Below are 14,754 nucleotides of genomic sequence, written 5' to 3' on the forward strand. Positions count from 1 at the left end.
CTCTCCTGTTTACAGATGTTTTGAATCCTGGACCAGATCCATTCCAAGTTTTCTGGATCACCCAGCTTCACTGGTGAAAGTGTATCCTCTCCAGCTATGGAGAGCTTTCATAAATCCAGCCCAATGTCTCACACTCATGAAGAATATTTCCTTCTTTACATTTGAAAGGTTTTGCCCTTCAGCCTCCCCCTTTATAAATTTGCCCCAAGCCCCCCCCCCTTTATTAAATCTGCCCACAGCCTCCACTTTGTAATTAGCCCCCTAACTTCCCTTTCAATAAATCCTCCATCCAGCCTCCCCTTATTAGATTTGCCCTCCAGCTTCCCCTTCAATATTTCTGCCCTCCATCCTTCTTGTCATTAAATATGACCTCCTACCTCCCCTTCATTTATTCTACCTTCCAGACCCCCTTTAAAAATCTACCCTACAGTCCCCCTTTGTCAAATCCATCCCCAGCCTTCCCTTTAATAAATCTGCCTTACTGTCCCCCCTCCATTAAATCTGCCCTCCTGCCTCCTTTTCCCTAAATCTGCCCTCCAATCTCCCATTCAATAAATCTGCCCCCAGGCCCTCTAGCTTCTCCTCAGCCTCCCCTTTAAAAAAATCTGCCCTCTGCCTTTCCTTCTAAAAAAATCTGCAATAGAAACTGCAGCAAATTAGATCTAGCCCCTCCCTCCCCAGGTTGCCTGCTCCTGGCCCCGCCCCTTTCATTCATTCAGTTAAAAGGCTCCCCAGGCATTTGAAGTTGAGATAATGATACAATAAAGAGCTCCGGTCTAGTCTGGCCACTCCCTGTATACTGTATATAAAGGCTCACTCGTGACAGGTTCTCTTTATAGTCCACTCTCCATACCCATCATACCCAGAGAATTCAAATAAATCAGAAGTCCGGCCAACACTGGCTCTATAGGGCACAACAGATACCAATAGATAATACCAATAGATAAAGCGCCTGTATAGGAAAATTGGGATAACTCATGGCCTTTATTTACCCAGTGGCCCCATCTCCCCCCCACCTTGGGTCGGAGTCCTTCTATATCATATCTGAGAATTTCTTCACTGTTGGTGGGACTCAGGGGAAATACCTTGCTTGTCACAACGCGAACTTCATTCCGCGGCCCATCGAACGGTTTCTGGTTGTGGACAGCTGACTTTCCTCGATGTACAGAACCTTGGAGCTGTAGAAATGGAAGTGGACAGAAAAATAGAAACTCGGTTAAGTTAGTGGTCCCGCTATAGTCACATGGAATCACATGCATCAGTGCAGCACAATGGTGGGGTAGAAGCATGCAGTGATGCTGCACAGGTTTGTTTGACCTCCTCCTCTGGCTTCTTTGACTTCTTTGAAAGTCTGGGAACCCCTAATAATGACTTACAGAAGCCAGACAGAGCTCCGCCTCATTTCCTGGCTAGTGGGCATTCAGCATCATCTAGCCACTCCCACCCCAGGTTGACTGTTCCTGACTCCGCCCCTCCTCACACTCAGATTTCAGTTTTTTCAGTCATAGAGGCTCAGCATCCCATGTGGGTGTTACCTAAGATGGTCTAATGCAAATACAGCCTGCCTAGGACCGCCCACTTCTCCAGAATAGCATCCACTCATCAAGGCTTTTTGATATTTGCATAGCCCCTCCCACTGATATGTACAGCCCCTGCTTACCCCTCCCATGGATGATATCACTGAATTCAAAAGATGTTGATGTGGGGAGAACCCAAGCTGCCAATAGTATTGTGAACTTACTCGGGGGCGGAGTCAAAGAATGATAACTTTATCGTTTCTAGCAGCTAAATTTGGTTTAATTATTCACAATTTTCTTTTCTCTTATCTTAAATTTTGAACTTTGGCCGGAGAAATAAAAAGTGGAAAATCAGAGCAGATTATTTTATAAACAGTCTGTAATGACAATGAATGGACTGTAATGTCCCCAGTCCCTGATGGTCAGGGCCCTGGGTTACAATGAAGCAGGGGCCCCATATGTATGGCAATCCAACTTCCTGCACCCCATCCATCTATTTGTTCCCTGGAGAAAGTTAGGGGCCCCGGGCAATTGCCGAGCCAGCTCTGCTGACAGATATTCCCCATCCTCCAATCACGCTATTACTATTGGCCATCTCCAGTCTCTGGTAGCTTTCGGTAGTATTGCATTTACACTCTGGCCCTTTAGTGATGTACACTTAGGGGCCCCGCTGTTAGGCTGTCCTGTGACCTGCACTCACAAGGTGTCCTCCCCTAAATATAACCATATAATTGGTTGATGGAGTCACCATGCTTTGCCTATTGGCTTCCTATTGGATTAGATTGCAGACAAGAGGGCCATTTCTAGCAATTAGGAGCTTAGGGGTAATTAACATGAACAGAATAATGAGGAGCTCATCCTGCAATTCCCAACACTGAGGATTTATCCGGACAAATTACAGAAAACCGCAGGATGAGGTCTGAAAATATTATGTAAGAGGGAAATGGGAAATTAAAGAGAACCTGTGCAGTGCCCATGGAACAAGATAGAAATCCCAGGCTCAGCCCGGCCCTTTCCTAATGGACTACAAGACGCCACCCTGCACCCCCTATAGCTATAACATTAGGGGGAGGTTATGGGGAGGACGCAGCTGAACGCCTCTCGCTTATCCTCTCCATAGAACTGATCATTTCCACCAATCAATGGACTTCTTTAGTCCTTGGCATTGTCTGAGCTTCACTATGACTTGAAGCTTCCACGGGGGGAATAAAAAGTGGTAAAGGGAGGTAAGTACCAGCCGGGCATGAGGTGGGTATGATTCATGGCCTCTAGCCATTTGTGTCCTATTGCATAGACTTCCCTTCACTTCCTGTCCTAGAGACACAATAGGAAGTGGGAGAAAATCTCCCCAATGTGAGAACACTCCGAATAGCAAGAAGTGTCTTCTCCCAAGGTTCAGCCTGCCCTGAGATATCACCACCTAGGGAATGGAAGATGGAAATGTTTCACATCTACCACTAACAGAAGGTAATTTGTAGAGGTCTGCTTTATGATGGATGGAGGGATGGATGGATGGACGGATGGATATAATAAATCACTTTCTACCAATAAGATAAAATAAATCTTCATTCTCTGAAATCTCGAACCAAGCAGTCCCCTCCATTGTTCTGCGGGCACCCCCCGTTCTGTGTCCTGTTTCTATTGGCTCACAGGAAGTTATTGGGGGGGGTGCGGTGTGAAGAGGTTGATTTGTATTATGGGGGGGGGGATATAAATAATTTGGAGAGAAGGAACCTTTCTGGAGTCTCATTGTCACAGAGACTTCCTGTCTGGTATTATTATAATGAATGGGGCGGTGGGGGTGCAGGTCCAGGATTCCAGGTCCATGGAGTGCGGCTCAGTGTGACCGGGGTGAAGGAAGGAAAGGCTGATAATAGAAGGAGGAGATCTCCCAGGATCCGGATATTACTGAGGGACTGGGCGGCTTTGGATTTTCCCACGGATAATGTAAAAGTATTTCTGACTCCTTTCCTTAGTTTTCCATAAGCACTTCCTGTCCCGGAGACACAACAGGAAGTGAGAGGAAATCTCTCCATAATAGAGAAAAATCTCCTTTTTTGATAAGTTTCACCAATACAGAAGTCCCTGTTCTAAAATTGTTTTTCACTTCCTGTGACAGCTTAAACAATTTGGATTGAATGCTGACACCATGGACAGAAGAAAAGAGAAATCGAAGGCAGATCTGAATCTGTGTCACTCCTAAGCGCCACTTTCTGGCCAATAATCCCTTTTGTTTTCACTTCCAGCTACCAAATGTTGTTTCTATATGAACATAAAGCTGAACTCCACACACAGAAACTTTCGTATAAATATCTCACTTAATAGAAAAAGGGAAAAAAAACCCTCTGGAGGCACCAAATGATTTTGCAAATCCAAATATTACCATGTAAAATAGCAGTGACACCATCAATGAACAGTGGGAGGAGCTTAGTAAGACCGCCCACTACAGGTTGGCTATAGAAAACCACAGGAGGGGCGAGTACCTGACCAGTCAGCTTGCACAAGGAAGGGAAGCAGCTGTGACCGGTCTTTATTACAGGAAGCCAGAGATTCCCATTTTGGATCCGGAAGAAATCCACAAAGGACACCAGGACACTGACTTGGGACACTTGTAAGGGGCCCCTGTGGGCTGAGGTGGGTGCGGGGCCTTGGTGCAGTAGCACATTTTGCCCCCCTGGTCCCTGAAAATTGTTAATGTAACTGCTTTTGGGGCTAAGTGGTCTACTGAGCCCGTCAGAACATCTCCTCTTCCCATACAAGTCAATGAGTGGAGAAGCAGCTGAAACAAGTCAGAAGGAGGTCAGCTGGAGGTCAAACACAGCTGTCAATAAATTCTGAATGATCTGAGAAGCCAAAGCTATTAGGACTGGCCCGAAAAAGCATTCTTCTTTCTTTTCTTTTTTTTTTTTTTTTTTTTTTTTTTTTTTTTTTTTTTTTTTTTTTTTTTTTTTTTTTTTTTTTTTTTTTTTTTTTTTTTTTTTTTTTTTTTTTGTTTCGTCCATCCTGTCCAAGTCTGTCCACAGGGTGACAACGCTGCAGTGATTTTACCAGAATAGTGTTGTCAGTCTGTTACAGGAAGTGGAAAAATTATGATCAACAGGTAATACAGGGTTACAGGAGACTCAGAAATAAAATACGCTGACTGTGCAGCAGCAGAGTGCAAGCTCCTGTGCCCGCAGGGACTGACACGCATGGTTGGTATGTACACAGAATGCAGTAAGTCCGTGTTGTACACGCATGGAAATTTCCAGCTCAATTTTGAATTTTTTGTAATCTGGTGTCACTGATTGGCTCGTAGCTGGAGCCGGTGGTCTCATTCACCCGTCTAATGCCAATCTATACTTCCCATGGAGGAGGTGAATCACCTGTGCAGGAACATGACCGGCGTGTCACATGGAGCGTCAGCGGCCAGGTATGAGCGCAGCACCTCCAGAACAATGCGAGGAATGGAGGGAATGTTGTGTGGTCAGGTGAGGACGCCGCCAGTGATGGAATCTTCCATAAAGACAATTTCATTAGACTGCAAGCTCTTCAGGGCAAGAGGCCATCTATGAGCGTCTGTTTATAAAGTGTGAATCTGAGATTCACCCATTGTGAACTGACATCCCCCATCTCAGTCTGTATATAGAAAGCCGTGAATTGGACTGTCAATCATTTACTGCTAATGAAACACATGTCTGAGATGGGTGAATCTGACATTCACCCAAACATTCCCTGGTGGGCAATCTTCCTGGTGCATGTGTTTCAATAGCAGTAAATGATTCAATGTTTCAGTGAATGTCAGATTCATGGCTTTCTATTTACAGACCCCTATGGGCTCCTGAGATGGGTGATCACATGGTACAAGGAGTCGGTGATGAGAGGGGTCATGCAGCAATCCTAAAATGATGCATCAAAAAATTGCGATCAGGCGGGATAGCCTGGGAATCCCATGCCATGATAGAATTATTATTATTATTATTATTATTATTAATAAACAGGATTTATATAGCGCCAACATATTATGTAGCGCTGTACATTAAATAGGAATGAAATCCAGATTGCATGCACAGGAGCTGCGTCATCTCCCCCTGGCCAATCAGGGTAGCTAAAATCTGACACCCAAAGAGGAGCGGAGGAAGATCGCAGCACCTGCGCCTGGACAGGTAAGGCAAAGATAAAAAAATGCGATCAGGTGTGTTCTTTATTGCAGTTCGGACATACTGATCTGGCTGATCGCAATTTTCTTTTCTAAATACACTGCACGAGTGCAGCTCAGTGCAGGATTCCAGGATAGATCCCTATTTATTGTACAGCGCTACCTAATATGTTGGCGCTATATAAATCCCCTTTATTAATAATAATAATAGGTTGGGAATCCCAGCATCCTCCAGGGCTGCCAAAGAAGCGCATATCCCCTGCAACCTTTCTGCAGCTCTTTATGGATGGCTGGGCATTGAAACAGTAAAGGTGACAACATAGGAGAGCCAAGGCAGAGCGTTGTCAGCCTATAACAGGAAGTGCCTGAACCAGGACCCTCATGGCAGGATTAAAGCTGCAGATTTTTTTTTTGTGTGTTTCTTACACAATCGTCCTGTTACGCAGGTGCAGAGAGATTGTGTAAGTGGAGTATTAATGAGTGGTAATGAGTACCTGTCCCCTCCCCCTCCCAGGTGTCACACCCCGGGGTACTTTTAGGATCCGCTCCGTGTGATTGGTGGGTGAGTCAGGCGTCCGATAACAAAGGAGCGCCATGCGAATCTTGTCAGTCAGGTGATATGATGAATGGGAATAGCATGTTCTGATTGTGATGTGGGGACCACAGGATTATGTAAAATGGCCTCAAGGAATTGTCAGTACGCATTATACATCGCATGTGTCTATCGCATTCCAGGCTGTTCAGGGACTCAGTGACAGGTGCTCTTAAAAGACAAATTTTGCCCCCTTCTCTGTTCACCATCAGAGAGTCCAATCCCGCTGTGTCAATGCTTACACCGGGTATATACCCTTATAGCCCCCCCCATGTGACAGTGTTTGGGCTTGTTGATTGGCTGCTGAGTGCTACCCGCTGGGCATAGGGGGGCAAGGTCACATGACCTGCTATATATGGAAAGAGTGCAAACAGGGCCTGGGGGGCACAGGGGGTTGGAAATAGAGGGTTCAAGATTTCTTTCCATCTTTATGGGCAAATTGTCTCTTTACATTGCTGGGGCAATATTCCTGCCACTGACACCAACAACAGGGCATTATTCTTCCCTGTGGCACCAACAATGGGGTAGTAATCTTCCCAAGGTGTCATTGGATTATTGTTCCCAATGACACCAACATGGGGCATTTTTTCTTCCTGGTGGCACCAACATGGGGCATTTGGCCTCCCACTGACACCAAGAATGGGGTAGTAATCTTCCCAATGACACCAATGATGGGGCATTACTTTTTACAATGACACCAAAATGGGGCATTATTCTTCCTAGTGGCACCAACATGGGGCATTATTCTTTCCAATGACACCAACATGGGGCATTTTTCTTCCTGGTGGCACCAACATGGGGCATTATTCTTCCTGGTGGCACCAACATGGGGCATTATTCTCCTCGGTGGCACCAACATGGGGCATTATTCTCCTCAGTGGCACCAACATGGGGCATTATTCTTCCTGGTGGCACTAACATGGGGCATTATTCTTCCTGGTGGCACCAACATGGGGCATTATTCTTCCCACTGATACCAGAAATGGAGCATTGTTCTTCCTAATGCCACCACAAAGGGGCACTATTCTTCCTGCTGGCACCAAAAAGAGGGCACTGTTTCCCAGTGGCACCAACATGGGGCATTATTCCTCCCACTGACACCTACATGGGGCAGTATTCTTTCCACTGACACCAATATTAGGGCATTATTCCTATTTCTGGCCACACTAGGTAATGGACACCCAATCTCCAGCCATTGATCACCCCCACTGATCCGGGGCCACTCTCCTCACTTATCTGCAGGTTGCTCCCCAGAGGTTGTGGGAGGGAGTGAACGGCTCCATTGCTCAGAAAGCTTCAGGTCCCCTGTGTTTGGGTATTGGGTTACCTGGCCCCGCCCCTTTCATTTATTAGATTTCAGCTCCTCCAATCATAGACACTCAGCAGCACATGTGGACATTACCATATATGTACATATATGGAAAGGTCAGAGAGTGCGACATTCCCCGCCATGTGACTTCCATGGCACTCTAAGAGTTCACCGTCCTCCCCTTGGTGTCCCCAGAATTGCCCCCAAAACAATGCCTCCAGTAGAACGGCACCAACTTTATTCAGACATCATGCTCACCATAAACTTCCAACACAATCATCTACATTTTGGTTTTTGCGCACCGACGTCTGCCGCAAATCAGCCAGTCAGTGGTCAGTTGCTACAAAGTTGCAATGTTGCAGCCTGACCACTAGGGGAAGGGGTAGACTAAGGACATACCTCTCCTGCCTGCAGCAGACCGATGATATCATCTCAGCCTAGACAATGTCACTGCCATGAGGACAAAGATTGTTACACAATATTGTTACATATCAGGGATACAATCTTACATAAAGCTTCATTATCATAAGCAGACAGGGAGGTACATACTGTACTACTTACCCCCAGGGGGGTAAATTATGAATCAATCATGGTAATTGGGTTTCATAATCTGTTTCATTGCTGCTGTTTTGCACAGGAAAGCTGAAGTCTTCCAGGACCCATCACCCCCCAAATGCCCCCTCCTTCAATTGCCCCCATACCCCCAACTGCCCCCACACCCCCTTTCTCCCCCATTATCCAGGGGATAACCAATGGAATTTGATGAAGATAAATAAGAAAAGCTTTATGTAAGGTTGTTTGGCAGATCCGCACCTCCAGCATTGCACAAGACGGGGACCTACTAACCCGGTTTGGCTCCTGGGGACCGTGAACACCTTAATTACAAATCAATGGCTGAGAAAAACAAGTCATCCCTTCTGGATTCACACACACGGGGACACACCCAGAGACAAACAAGAAAATCATTACAGTTCATGAACCTTTACAATAATCTGTGTCATGGCTGGGGTTAGATGGGGGGCCCTGGGGTATGAGGGGGCAACTATCACAATATAAAAAAGTAAAAGGATTTGTATCCAAATAATATTAATAATATGGGCAATAAATGAAGTTTATCATTCAAGCAAAGCAGCTGCCGAGTGGGAGTTGGGATTGAGGTGTGAAAGCAGCGGCCTCTCTGCTGAGGTCCAACTAGGCTCATGCTATCTGCTGATTGGTGGGCTGTGGCTCTGATGCATTTCTCCAGTTCATTGTTATTGGCTGTTGGCTTTTCCCCTCTTTTTTTAGGATCTGAAGGGCATTGTGGGGGTGAGGTGGCTTTTTAGAGGGCAGGTTTGTTCCAGCCATCCTGGGGCAGGTGCAAAGTGGGGTATTGGGGGGGGGTGGCACCTGAAAGACCCCAGCGCTGGGAGACCTTAAGGTGTACCCCGGAAGTTCTGGATCATGTGACCTGCTCTCTTGGCAGACCCTTGGCAATGAGCTTTATTGTACCCCCTAAAAAAACTTTATTGAGGTCTCTTCCTATGGACAGGAATGAGAAGAAGAATGAGGATGCCAGACCCCTGATCTCCTTATACCCAGGTGGCAATATTAGCCTCGGCACACACTGTGCCACTCTCTGTCCTCATTACAGCTCTTAGCACCCCTAGTGGACAAGGGGGCAATTGCCCCTAATGACAAGGTTTGGTCACCTCCATGGAGGACCTCTATGGGCTCTCTAAGAGCAAGGGGTCCGGTCACCACTGTGACCTCTGCAACCTCTGTGCTTGACCACTACCATGCCCTTTTTTCTGTCCTTGATGGGCCTGTAGATCTGGACCCCTTTGGGGCAGAATCCAACCCTTTAATTCCCCTCCCTAAGGTCTAAAATCCAGTGGGGGTATATGGTCGTCGCTGTGTCCAGTTTCAAAGGGCTTCCTAAATTTCTGCTCCCCTCCACCATGCTTGACCTACGGGCCCGTGTGTCCTGTACTCCCTCTCTGCACCTTTCTGACTCCCTGGCCCCCAGTAAGGAGGCCGAGGCTATGTCCAGGGGCCACAGATACGACCAATCACGTCTCTCTCTCCCCTCATCTCCTATGCAGGAAAAGCCCTGTTGGGGCCTGCAACACTTCTAAGCAGCTGCAGAGGGCACCATGTTCGTGGCTGAGGTTCCCACCGGCCCAAGCCCCCATCCTGTCCCAACCCAAAGGGTATTCATTGGATGGTGTTCCTGCATTGTTACCCCATTACAAAAACTTCACACTCCCCAGGCGTGGTGAATTGTGGTCACTATCAGTAAACCCACCCAGGGCCATAGGGGGGCCGGGGGCCAAGTGGGAAAAAGGGCCCGACAGAATGAATAGCTTTACCTGGCATCAGGGGCCCACCGGTCCTACACAGGGCAGAGTGGTTGTCTTGTGAGCCCCTCTATGGCACAAAAAAATTGGGGGGTAAATTTTGGGGTGGGCTGGCCCAACCCTACGCAGCCATAAAATAAAACTTATAATACGCGCAGGGTGAATCCCCCAGATATCAGCCAATCATCGATGACCTCCCCAGTTATAAAATCTCGGCATGGCTTACACAACAAAAAGTTTTTTTACTCAATAAATATTCATCGGGCCGATCCCCAACTGCAATAGTAACCCGCAAATGCCCCGAGCAGAATTACCGAGATAAAACCAATTACATTATAAAACATTCAGGAGTGGGCGGAGTCCAGACTCCCCTGGAAACTGGGTCAGGAGGATCCCTGGGATCAAAAATTCCAAAAAGAAAGAAAGAACGAGGGATTTACATCCATGAACAACAATTCACACAAAAGCAGCTAAAAATAAGAAGTGATGCAAAGGAAGACGCTGAGCCGTCACTTTAACCCTTTCACAGCTCTTTTTTTCACACATTCTAAAATGTGAATGTTTGGCACCTAAAAGCCTAAAAACACTATTTATAAAGCAGTGAATCTGACATTCACTTAAACATTACTGGTGGAGAATCAAAAACTGCCATCACTGAAACTCAATAATCTTGAAAATTATCCAACAGTGAATGTTTCAGTGAATCGCTCATTTATTAATAGACACTATGGGGTCTTTTTTAAATGCTTTTCTCCAAGATTCACCCTAAATGGAAACTCAATTAAAAATGTGTGAATCCACTTTTACTTATAATTCATTCATTGTTCTAACTGAATCCAACCAATGTGAAAAAGGTGTGAATTTTGGTTAAACGTTGGGTGAAAAAATGTATGAATACCTTTCATATAAGATTCACCCTAATAGTACTCTTTTTTCCCATTAGATTCAATTATAAAATGTGTGAATCTACATTTACTCATAATTCATTTACATGTGTATTCAATTTACATTAGATACATTTGAAAAGGGTGTGAATTCAGCGTAAAAGCTGGATGAATATTAGGTGAAAAAATGGTATACATAGCTGGTAGTCAATGGCAGAAAAAATGTTTCCTGTTTCATATGAGATTCACCCTAATAGTACACTTTTTTTATACATTAGATTCAATCGGAAAATATGTAAATCTTCTTTTATTCATAAACCATCCATTCATTTTTCTAATTGAACCCAACCAATGTGAATTCAGGGTAAAAGCTGGGTGAATATTAGGTGAAAAAATGGTATACATAACTGGTAGTCAATGGCAGAAAAAATGTTTCCTCTCTGTGTAAAAGCAGTGGTCTCTCTGCAAAGGTAAAGCTCTCCTCTTGCTAAATCCAAGCTGGAGCTCACCAATCAGCAATGAATACGCCAAGGTGAATTTTGGGTAAATGTTGGGTGTATCTTGGGTGAAAAATGTATGAATAGATCCATATATGTTTTGTGAATGCAGGGGTGCTATAGAAGCCCTGCGTTCACAATGATGTTCTCAGCGCCCCCTATGGGTGGTGCAATAGTTCTCCTCCTGTTTCTAGATCTGCGCTTGTACACATTGGTGCTGTATATTGGGGTGCAAGTAACTTTTTTTTAAAATAACTTTATTGCTATCACAAACAGTAAATCCTCAACCTGCAGGTCGGCCGGTGTCTGGGATTTCGCTGGACGGTGAAATCAGATGGATGAATCCTGAGTCATGATGACGGATGTGCCCGGCTGCATTTCCACATGTAAGAATGAGGCGGCATTCATCATTCACATTCACTTCCTGTTATCTGCTGATCTGAAAAAAAAAAATATGTGAATTTTTGAAATTTTTGTTTTTCTTCTTTCATTGAAGGTGAATGTATGAGGGTTGCGGAGGCCGGCAGAGGGTCTGCGTGTGAAAGATAAAGAGATCCAATTACAGATCTGTAGATTTTAATTTATCGGCACCAATGTCGGGGTGTGGAATGCGAATGGTTGAATTCCTGAAGTTATTCTGAGCTTATAATAGAGATCAGGACAAGAAAAGTCCAAATAAAATATTTGCTTTGTGTCTTTGTGAGCCCTCCCTTTCCCCTTTTTTGTTCAATTAGTCCCCAAAAGTCCCTTTTATCCCTTGCAGAGCTCTGCACATTCGTAATCCCTGTGGCTACAACTCATGCTCCTTGTCTTCATTTGTAGCCATTGTGCTGTACAGAGCTGAGACTACAAATGTAGCCACGCCCACTTATTATACACAATGCAAGGAATCATGGGACATGTAGTTTTCCTATAGGCAGGGAATTGCAGTCCCATTGCTGCCCTCTAGTGTTCTGCTAGAGAGATGCAAACCACCAACTTCATTATGGCACACACTTTTTATGCAGCTATGATGGGTCCAGGATTCACTAAAGCCTCCAACTTCCCTGCTGAGTCTTCCAGCTCCTCATTGGCCATTAGACGGCCAATGATGATTCACATTGTGCCCAATTTCTAGTTCGATTCTTGGTGGTGCCACAAATGCGTGGCATATCATTCAAGCAAAAGAAAGTTTTTTGGCAGTGGAATGTTTTTTTGGCTAAAAAGGGGACTTTTTGTATTTTGGGTTTAGGATTGAGTACAGTCACATGACCATTTATGTCTGGACTACATATCCCATCATCCCAGGTGCCTGCATTCATCTCTAGCTTTACACAGTGAATGCGCACCATCAATCTCCAGCAGGTCTGTGACGTGGTAGTGGCTATACAATGGTGAATATGGCGAGGCCGCCTGACAGCTGTAGCACCCCCAAAAATTGGAACGCTAGGGGGCGCCTCATAGAGTCCATTGCAATCCATTTATACATTTTTTAACTCAAGATTCACTTAACTTGTACCCGCAAATTCCTGCATTTTTCCCCTTGGATTTAATTAGAAAATGCATGAATCAAGAATAAAAGTGGATTCACACATTTTCTGGACTCAACCAGTTGGGTGAATCTTGGGTGAAAAAATATCAATCTCTTTTTTTTTTTGTTTCCAGAAGGTTAATAACACTTTAGGCTCAGCAATTTTTTTGTGTGACTTACAAACAAGAAACATTTGCAGATTTGTCCGATTTCCCAACGGTGAATGATCTCACCGGTCAGCACATTCCGGGCCGGTGTGGGCTCTGTATATTCATCCTGCCCCCCTCATTTCCCCCCCGGGGCATCTTTCAGCCCCTCTCTATAGCTGTGCTGCTTCATCTCTTCACCTTTAACCTGGCTGAATCCACCGGTCGCAATTCCTGCGGCCCCTGCGGGGCTGAAATGTGCTGCAGCGAGGATTTCATTCTGCCCGTTCACTGAGTGAATCAGCGGTGTCAGCAGAGTGAAATGACGCCATTGTGAGCCATGGATGGCCGGAACTTTGGGGCCACATCAAAGGATGATTGTTAGAAATGCGTGCAAGGGAATGCGAAGAAATTAGTAAATAACAATTAAAGGGGAACTCCGACCAACATGATCAAATTACTGATCCAGCACCACTTTCTCCTCCAATATCTGACAATGGTAATTCATTGTTAAGTTTTCAGATTTGCGTGACAACATGCGAGCCGCAGGCAAGTTCTCTCTGGAAACTGAAAGCAGCTACTAGGTCAATATTTATTGTGCAGAGCAGAAATATTGGAGAAGTGGTTTATTAGGTGAACTCCGGAGTCAAAATCACTTTGCTCTGTATTGTTCTATGCGTTGTGATATATAAAAGCCATGTTAGCCTTTTATAATTCCTGTACAGCAGAGCTTAGACCGTGAGAGAGGAAGCAGCACAAGGGGGCAATCAGTTGTGCTGCAGTGCTCATGTGCTAACAAAGAAGGCAGATAGGAGGAGAGAGCGGAGAGATGAGCAGTTTTGATGCCCTGAAATATATGGAGATGATTTAAACTGAAAGTTACCATTCCTGGTAAATCCTCCCAGACACGGCACATCTATAAAATCTGAATATTCGGTTTCAGTTCTGTATTTGTGCACACCGAGTTCGTATAATAAAGTTCTGGTGTTCGGAGGATTGGAATCACTTACATTCTCTGTGATTGGTGCTGTTGAGGTTACTCAGGAGCTGGAAGACAGAATACATGATTAGTATGAGTGAAGCCAGTTATCAATGCAACTCTATGGAGAGTCGCAGTTCTAAGAGTCGCCTGCAGGGGGGGGACATTTTTCATAGGTCACCATAGGTCATAGGTGACCGGTTCTCCTTAAAGTAAACCTGGGCCCATTCAGGTCAGAACAAGTTAGCTTTAAACTTCAACGATTGCTCCATTCAGTGCTGGGACCCAAACAGGACTGGTTATAGGGTGGGGCAACCTGGGCAATTCCTCCAGGCCGCCTTTTTTTAAGGGCCTCACTGGTAGAATGAGAAGGGTGCAGAAAATCTAAGCATTTAGGGCCCCCATTTCATATTTCCCAATTTTGTTTAAAATCATCCCTGGGGTCAAAAAGAGTCAACCGAAACCTCCAAAGGAGGAGGAGCAGGTGACTTATTCCATGTGACAGTGCTGGACCAATCAGCATACTAACAGGTGTTTAGGTGACTTCCTTCATGTGACAGGGCTGGACCAATCAGCTGTGTCAGAAGTGAACAGGTGACTTACTCCATGTGACAGTACTGGACCAATCAGTTGTGTCAGAGGTGACTTACTCCATGTGACAGTGCTGGACCAATCAGTATTGTTACAGGTGATCAGGTGACTTAGTCCATGTAGAATGGTAGAATGACAAGGGTGCAGGGAGAAAGAATTCTGTGCATTTAAGGCCCCCACTTCATATTTTCCAATTTTGTCTAAAATCATCCCTGGGGCCAAAGGAGTCACCCAAAACTTCTAAAGGAGAAG

This window comes from Pyxicephalus adspersus, chromosome 6 (genome assembly GCF_032062135.1).
Source record: "Pyxicephalus adspersus chromosome 6, UCB_Pads_2.0, whole genome shotgun sequence".
NCBI lineage: Eukaryota > Metazoa > Chordata > Amphibia > Anura > Pyxicephalidae > Pyxicephalus > Pyxicephalus adspersus.